The sequence below is a fragment of the Urtica dioica genome, chromosome 1 (assembly GCF_054948205.1).
Source record: "Urtica dioica subsp. dioica isolate 48M chromosome 1, U.dioica_male_clone48M_v1_H2, whole genome shotgun sequence".
Classification (NCBI taxonomy): domain Eukaryota; kingdom Viridiplantae; phylum Streptophyta; class Magnoliopsida; order Rosales; family Urticaceae; genus Urtica; species Urtica dioica.
The window spans coordinates 43,547,373-43,556,455 of NC_142756.1; the positions used below are offsets into that span (position 1 = coordinate 43,547,373).

General features: G+C 45.3%; 1 pseudogene; it reads left to right on the plus strand.

Annotated features, from left to right (window-relative positions):
* The first annotated feature begins 2,525 nt into the window (after positions 1-2,525).
* LOC149407963 (uncharacterized) lies at positions 2,526-3,537 on the plus strand (annotated as a pseudogene).
* Positions 3,538-9,083: the final 5,546 nt, after the last annotated feature.

Consider the following 9,083-nt stretch of genomic DNA (forward strand, 5'->3'; position numbering starts at 1 on the left):
CCACGATCTATTCATGCTATAAATTAGGGAAAGCAATTATAATAACTAATACATTTTTTTTCTTAACCGTTTCCATAATTCCACGTCTTCGATGTCGCTTAGTGAAGAAAATAATAAACTTCACGACTCCACGATTATTAGTTTAAGTCAGGTTTTGTGCTTATATTTTATCGTCTTCTAAAAAATAGGTTTATGGTTATGAGTTTATCTCTTCTTCAGAGGAACTACGCTTAAGGAAGTATTTACTTCTTTGAAAGGTAATCATACTTCTTTATGGACTGATTCAAATTTGTAGTTGTTAGTTTTTTTTTTTTTTTTTTTTTTTTTTTTATTTTTTTATTTTTTATTGTTGGAGCTTAATCAATATGTTGTTGATGGGACTTCACGTGGGTGCTTTGTATATGCAACATTGTATGCTAATACAATAAAAATGAGCTGCCCTCACTGAGTTTCTTCATTTGGCGTGACTTGATGAGTAGCTAAATCATTCAAGCCTGATAATTACATTTTTTTCACCATGTAATTTTTTTAACCTGTTCTTTTGAAAATATTATTATCTTTAAGACTTGACATTGTTTTTTTATGACTGCTATTTGCCTTCTTATTGTTTGTCAAAAAGAAACTACTCTCTTCAAAATATTTTTTTTTTGTCAAGAGCCCAAGTGATTTGGGTTTTGATTTAGGGTTTAGATGAAAATCAAAACCCAAATCACTTGGGCTCTTGACAAAATTTTTTTTTGTATCTAAACCTCTTTTATAATTTTCATCTAACTGGATACTTTTTTATATTAGTATCTACAATGCATAACACATGTTTGTATTGTTTCATTTGGATATATGATGAAGTCCTCTAAAAAAGCTCAGAAAAGGTTAAAGAAGCAAGTCCAAGCTGCTTTAGTGGCCACAACACACAGGAATAGAACACTAAGAATCATTGAGGGTTCGAACATTTCACAAGGGACAAGGGATGTGAACAATCAAAATGATGGAGATACAAAAATGAAAGGAAAACTAGAACCTGAAAGGCTCAAAGCATATAAAGGGGAGAAAACAGATCTAAGTGGTGTTGAAAAGAATATTGATAGAAGACATATTAACTCTAGCCCATGTGAATTTGGTTCGGATCAAAATGGTGGTCAAGAAAAGGAAAATTCGAAAAAAGACAAGGTAAAACATACAAATTTAAGAGGCGGAGATACGAAAGCAACATGATGCATTTACTCAAGCTCAAGTGATGGATTTAATCCATACAAGCATCTTAGCTCTAGTTATAGTTGTTGGCCAGTAATATTAGTGATATACAATCTTCCTCCTAAGGTTTGCATGTCCGACGAAAACTTGATGCTTTCTTTGCTTATACCGGGGCCAAGTCAGCCTGGAAATAACATAGATGTGTATTTACAACCACTTATCGATGACTTGAAAGAGCTTTGGAATACAGAAGTAGAGATGTTTGATGCTGTAACGAATGGAGTATTCAACTTGAAAGCAATTCTAATGTGGACAATACATGACTTTCCAGCATATGGTAATATATGTGCGTGTACTACAAAAGGTGAGTTTGCGTGTCCAGTATGTGCAATCGATACATGTTCAGTTTGGTTACCTCACAGTAGGAAAACATCCTACATGGGTCATAGAAGATTCCTCCCACCTGACCACAAATGGCGTAATCATGCTAAAGCTTTTGATGGAACTAAAGAAGTTCGAAAGCCACCAATACCGTCAACTGGTACAGAGATATTAGAGACCCTCCAAAGTGTAACAAATGATTGGGGAAAAATCCCGAAAGTGCTGCACACGTGAAAAAAGGAAAGAAACCTGTTGAAAAACCTACTGGATTAATGAAAATGTGGAAGAAGAAATCCATATTTTTTGAGCTGCCATATTGGGAGATGAGTTTTTTTAAAATCCGTATATCGTATACAAATTTATATCTTTTTTCTTTGTCTTAATAGATTGAGACTTTTTTTACTTCACGTAATGGATCTTCGGCATAACATAGATGTCATGCATTGTGAGAAGAATGTTTGTGAGAGCCTAATTGCAACATTGTTGGATATCAAAGGAAAGTCAAAGGATGGAGTTGAGTCTCGCAGGGATTTGCAACATATGAAGATAAGGAAAAAATTACATCCTGAGGAGAGAGGTAATCGTGTTTATCTTCCTCCGGCACCATATTCATTATCAAAGAAAGAGAAATTATTATTTTGTAAGCGGCTATACAGTTTGAAGTTACCTGAGGGTTATGGGTTAAATATTAAGAAGTGTATTAATGTCAAAGAATGAAAAATACCAGGTTTCAAATCTCATGACTATCATATGATGATGCAACAATTGCTACCCACCGCCTTGAGAGGACTTTTGCTAAAAAAAGTGCGATTCGCTATCTTTCGAATTTGTTCATTTTTTAATGAGATATGTCAACGAGTAGTTGAGAAAAATAGAATTGAGGTGTTGGAAGGTGAGATTATAGAAACGTTGTGCATGTTAGAGAAGTATTTTTCTCCTAGTTTTTCGACGTCATGATTCATTTGACGATTCATCTTGGACGGGAAGTACGACTTTGTGGTCCTGTTCAATATAGGTGGATGTATCAATTTGAGAGGTAATCTAATGTTTACAATGATATCTATTTAATTTACTTTTTATATTGTAAATATAAGCTCATCTTAATATTTTTTTGCATATCTCATGACCAGGTATATGAAGAAATTGAAGAATTACGTTCGAAATGTTGCTCGACCTGAAGGATGCATAGCTGAAAATTACTTAAATGATGAGTGTATGCGATTCTTTCGCAAATACAAACACAAAGAAACATCTGCCAATACAGAATATCGCTGAGAAGATGTTAAAGATGATACAATTCTAGAAGGTCGTCCACTTTTTGAGGGGAATCCGATGGAATTTTCAGATGAAATGCTTAAGACAGTTCACATACATGTGCTATTTAATATTGCTGAAGCTGAGCCATTTGCTACGTAAGTATATTATCTCAAGTTTGTTTTAAGTACATTTTATTTAATTTCAATTATGTGTATATTAACTTTTTATATTAATTACATATTGTAGAATGCACCTTGATGAGTTGAAACGTAATAATAAGCGGTTGGTGCGAGATGGTAACATGTTGCAAAAGATACATTATGAGACATTTCCTTCCTGGTTATGGGAAAAGGTTAGTTATCTCGCTCATTCAAATTTATATCCTAATCTATTCCTTATATTTCAACAATAAAATAGTTTTTATCTCTTTTTTTTTTATTTCAACGATGTAATTGGGCTAATACTGTCACAGGTGTTAAAGAAGATGAAGGGTTTACACGTGTGAATCTTCATGATGGGTTGAATCAATTTTAGAGAGATCTATTTATTCTAGCTTCACAAGCAAAGCAAGTATTCTACTCTAGAGAAAATGAATCATCGAGTTGGTACGTTGTGCTGAAAGCGCCGCCGAGAGGATTTAATGAACTAGATGAATTTGATGAAAATGAATATACTACTTATGCACCACATGATGTACACATGCTTTGATAGTGATTACAGAGACGATCACATTGAGTGATATGCTGTTACTTTTGTTAATTTTGTTCCAGTATTTTTCATATAAGATTACAATTTTATTGATTGTAAGGATATTCTCTATTTATTTGTTTATCATTGGTTTTATGTTTGTTTAACTTATATATAGTTTTATCTTTTAAAAAAAATTATGTACCTCGACATTGTAAAAAAAATGTCGCAATAAATGTTATGACTACATTTTTACGATGTCGTTACATTGAAGATTTTGCGACATTTCATCATTGTCACTTAAAATGTATATCACGACACATTATTCTCTAATGTCGCTAAATCTTCCAGGCTAACACAATTTCACGACATTTTTAACGAAAATGTGGCACACACTAAATGCTGACATTATCACCCAAATGTCATTAATTAGGTGTGGGGAAACGGCACATTTCTTGTAGTGAGGGGATGGGATTCATCGGGCTGGTCATGAGGAACGGTGGAGGGAGGAGCTTCAACATCAACTGCTGCAAAGGAATCTCTCATTCTATTTCGCGTGCTGGTCCGAGTTCTCAATTCTTGGTTTCTATTGGAGCCGAAATTTTGATGTTTTAGTGTTCAGGTGATATGACTCGCTATATAAGTCATTTCAGGTTTAAGTTGTTTTTTTTCTCTTTAGTTAAAACGACTTGAAGCTTTTTATTCATTTTAAGCATGTATGTCGTATTGACTACATAGCTCGTTTTTTGTTTTGACTCTTATATTTAAGGTATTGATTCTGCCAAATCAATTCAATCAAATTCATTAATTAAAAAGATTCTTTTTTAGAAAGTTCTCTTTCCTTTCTCTTCTCTCTCGATTCGATTCTTTCTTCTTTCAGATTCTCAAATGCAATATGGTATCAAAGCTCATCCGCGTCTGAGAATTTCGATCTTTCTTCTCCTTTCTCGATCTCAGAATTCAGTGATTATCCGTCTCCATGAGAGATCCTGAATCAAAATCGACGGAGATACCTATCACCAGTGTTACAGGAAATTCTCGCTTAGGCCAACCATCGAAGATCAATCCTCACCGTATTATCTTCACCACTCTAACTCTTCTGGAGGAAGTCTCGTCTCCAATTTCTAGACAGGGACAAAGTACATGCCATTGAGTCGATCGATGCTCATCATTTTTGAAGCAAAGAACAATCTAGGTTTCATCGATGGATCCATCTCGAAGCCTTCGCTAGAAGATCCAGGACTTCTACGCCTATGGAGTCGCAACAACAGTACAACCATCTCCTGGATAATAAATTTCGTCTAGAAAGAGATCGGTTCGAGCATTCTCTTAAGAGGAACAACAAGAGACATTTGGAACGACTTGAAGGATCATTTCTAGCAAAATAATGGTCCAAGAATCTTCCAGCTACGACGTGAGTTCGTCAATCTTTCTCAAGAACAGCAGAAAATTGGCATGTACTTCACAAGATTCAAATCTGTTCATCAAGATTTGTGTGACTTCAAGCCGGAATGTAGATGTGCTTGCACTTGTGGAGGTAAGGTGAAACTATCTGAATATGCAGAATCAGAGAACGTGATGCAACTCCTCATGTGATTAAATGAGAACTACATACATGCAAGAGGCCAGGTTCTTCTGATGGAGGCTATACCTCCGATCAGCAAGGTCTACGTTATGCTTTCTCAAGAAGAGACACAAAAAATTGTTGGCTATGAGTCTCAATCCTCTAATGATCAGTCCAACACTCTAGCAATGGCGATCCGAGAAGATCCAAAGAAATTCAAGCCAAAAGATCGGCCAATGTGCACACATTGTAAAATGCTTGGCCACACGGTGGATAAATGCTAAAGGTACATGGTTACCCTCCTAGCTACAAGTTCAAATCCAAAGGCCAAGCAAACACATTGGAAGGTCAAAGCAATGGAGGAGGTTTTGATGGAGCTTCAGTAAATTCTTCTCAAAGTCTGAGTGCTGATAAAATCCATCAGATTATCAACCACCTATCAAATCAACTCACCAGCTCAAGCAAGGCCAATTCAGGTGCCTCTGGTGAAGTCAACATGACCTAGTTCAGCATAGGTTTATACGGTTTGGTTAATTCTTCTCAAACTTTGAATTTCGTATGTGATTCTTGGATCTTAGACTCAGATGCTACTAGACTCATATGTGCAAAAAATCTTTGTTCTCTGATCTAATAACACTGCATAATTCAAATGTCTCTCTCCCTGATCATATTGTCATTTATGTGAAAATGATTGGCACGGTAAGTGTTGTCGCTCGTTTTCGGATAACTATTTAGGAGCCCCAAACGGTTCGACCCAAGGCCGGACCAAGTGGTCGCGTTCGGGCTCGAGCGTGTCAGACTTGGTATCCCAAGTCGTCCCTTAGCTGTCAGTGATGCTTGCCTCGTTCAAACACCTGAAATGAGAGAAAGAACACGTGAACTACAAAGGGGAAACAGAGGGTTACCTTTGTTTACCTCTCCGACGCTCAACATTAGAAGGATTGAGGTGGAATGTAGAGGATTAGGTGTTTAGAGGGCCGAAGCTTGAGTGTAACGAGTGAGGTATGAGTTCAGTAGCGTTTTAGTACTCAATTTCGGATTACCTGACTCAGGGGTCGAGCCTTGTATTTATAGGCGACCAAGGGACGTTTAGAAGGCCCCTTGGCCGAGTGATGGCCTAGGGCCGGTCGGGCGACGACCCAGGGCCGGCCATTGGCCGAGTGACGGCCCAGGGTCGGCCGAGTGACGACCCTGGGCCATTGCCCGAGTGACGGCCCAGGACCGGCCGAGTGACAGCCAAGGCCGACCGAGTGACGGCCCAGGGCCGGCCATCGGCCCAACGATGGTCCTGGGCCGGCCGTGCGCCGATGGGAGGTCCAAGGTCGGCCGCTATCACGGTCGTTGTCATCTCACCGGGTCGGGACGGGCCGATAACATTAGCCCCCCAAGTTGATCGCCGAGTGTAACTTGTATGGTAAAGTCATGGCTTTTTCGTTGCCGTCGGCCCACCGGAGCAACCCGTCATCAAAAGGTATGTCCCGATCACTTTTAATTACTACTTTTTCTTTGGTCGCTCTATTTTCCACACCTTTTTGTCTTGTTGCACACGCTCATGGACCCCACCAACCATCTGTCGGCGTGTGGACCCCACCAAAGGGCCGTCTTGTTGCACGCGCCCATGGACCCCACACCTTTTCTTTGGTCACTCTATTTTCCGCTCTATTTTTCTTCGATTGAAGCATGGTTGGCCAACGAGGAAGGGGCCGCGCGCACCGGAGACCGCCCGCGCCGCCAGGAGGACACCGGCCCGGCCGTGCCGGGCGCCGGGGAGGGCTGGATTGACCGGCACGACACCGGCCTGGGTGACAGACGCGCCGGGGATGTCATGCGCGCCGGCGCGCCGACCAGGGGGACGCCGACGGGTCGCACAGCCCTGGTGAGGCCGTCTCTGGCGAGATCGGCGCCGGGGGAGGCGCGCCAGCCTTGGGCGGTGCCGTGCGGGTCGTTGCCGGTGTCGGGGGAGACCCCTCCTAGTCGCGAGGGGGTGTTTGGCTGCCCGTGGACGTCCTGGGCGAAGCGCGCGCACTGGGAGAGGCCGCGCCCGGCGAGATCGGCACCGGGGGAGACGCGCCGGCCGAGGGAGATACCGTCTGGGCCAATCCTGGCATCGGGGAGGACCCCACCCGACTGGGTATGGCTGTTTGGCTGTCCACCGGTTGCGCCCACGAGGCAGGCGGCCTGGGCGGAGCGTGCGCACCGGGGGAGACCACGCCCAGTGAGACTGGCGTCGAGGGAGGCGCGCCGGCCGAGGGCGACGTTGTCTGGGTTGACTCCGGCGTCGGGGAGGACCCCACCCGATCGGGTGGGGCTGTTTGGCCATCTGCCGGTCGCGCCAGCGAGGGAGGCGGCCCGGGCGTGATCGCGCCGAAGGGGGCGCGTGCCTATGGGGAGTCGCCAACGCCGGACGGCGCCGCCCATGGAGGGGCCGGCACCGGGCAGGTGGTGGGCCAGCTAGGGGGCGGCGGCTTGGCTGACCCCCGAGCAAACCCTAGGCCCGAGTGGGCCGGGCCCGCGCGACGGGAACCCAGCCGGCCGCGAACTGGGCCGGGCCCTTGGGCTGGATGCGCGCGAGGAAGGCGAGGGCCCATTCGGTCCGGGCTTAAGTGGGGAAGACCCGGCCATCCTGGGACCGGGCCGTGCCTTTGGGCCGGTCGCGCGCATAGGAAAAGGCTTGGCCGGCCGAGGGCCGGGCCGGCTCGAAGAAGGGAGCCCGGCGACCAAGGGCCAGATGCACGCACGGGTGACTCTGCCGGCCCCGACGCGGGGGAGGCGGACCTTGTCGTGCCGAGCGCGTGCACGGGGAGCCGGTCTCATCTTGCTCGAGGAGCGTTCCCGACGCCGAGAGCTCGGGCGAGTCGTCGGGTCGCCATGCCTCGCCGGTCGTGATGCTTTCATTGACTGCGCGAGAGGAAGCGCAAGCTTTAGCCTTCCCGGTCGGAGAGTCAGCGATTCGCGACGACATTGATTGCTCGGGTGTCGACGTCCCACGCTCGCTCTCGCTTGCTAACTATATGAATTTGAGGAAGCGCTATTGTATCCCGGAGTCGATATCGATCCTGAGACCGCTGGCCGACGATCTTTCTACTCGTCCGCGGAAGGGGTACGCTGCGATTCACGAGGCGAGCCTTCGTGGAGGGGTACGGTTGCCTTTCCAGTCGGTGATTCAGGACTTGCTGGTTCGATTGGGGGTACATGCCTCATAGATGTCCCCCTTTTTCTACTGGGTGGTCGCAGCGTGCCACATGATGCTCTATCGAGCGAAGAAGAGAGTTGTTAGTGCAGACGACATCCAGAACCTCGTGGTTGTTCACGGGGTACCCGGGAAACGGGGCTCCTACCTAGTGGCACATCGAAAATGTCTTGCCATAATCACTAAGGTCACTTCGAAGCACCGATATCCTTGGGTGTGGGTGTCTGAGTCTGCCTTCGGGGCGGCGCCTCTCGCGTTCGGCCCCGCGGCCGACTTCTCGCCCATAGATGATATTGAGGACTCGGAGCTTGCAACTATGATCAGGGTGGTCCCAGATTCGAGGTGGCAAGGGTCGCTCTTCGAGTGCCCGGACTTAATGGCGACGATCGGGTGGTTCGTGCCCGGCGATAACGTTCCCCGACGCCCTATCCTTGGCGCGGAGGTCGTGGAGGGCCCCGAGTCTGAGGCAGGGGGTTCCTCTGCTCCTCTCCCCGATGCGGGGGGTACTAACCATATATATTTTTTTGTGCTATCGCAGTACTTTATCTCTTGCGTTTATTATCTTGTTCTAATTGATTGACGCCCTTTATGACAGGTACCATGGCCCAAGATCATTCGCGTGCGCGAGTGCCCAGGGTGCAACCCACTATCGAAGCCGTGGCCGCGGCCCGTTCTCGAGTTAAGGCTCGCCGTGGGGGGTCGCCCGTGCGGACGAGGAACGAGGTGAACTCTTCGAACAAGAGACCGTTGTCGTCGGTCTCTCTCAGCTCGCCCTCTTGTCAGAAGCGCGTTCACACATCGGCGGCACAAGAT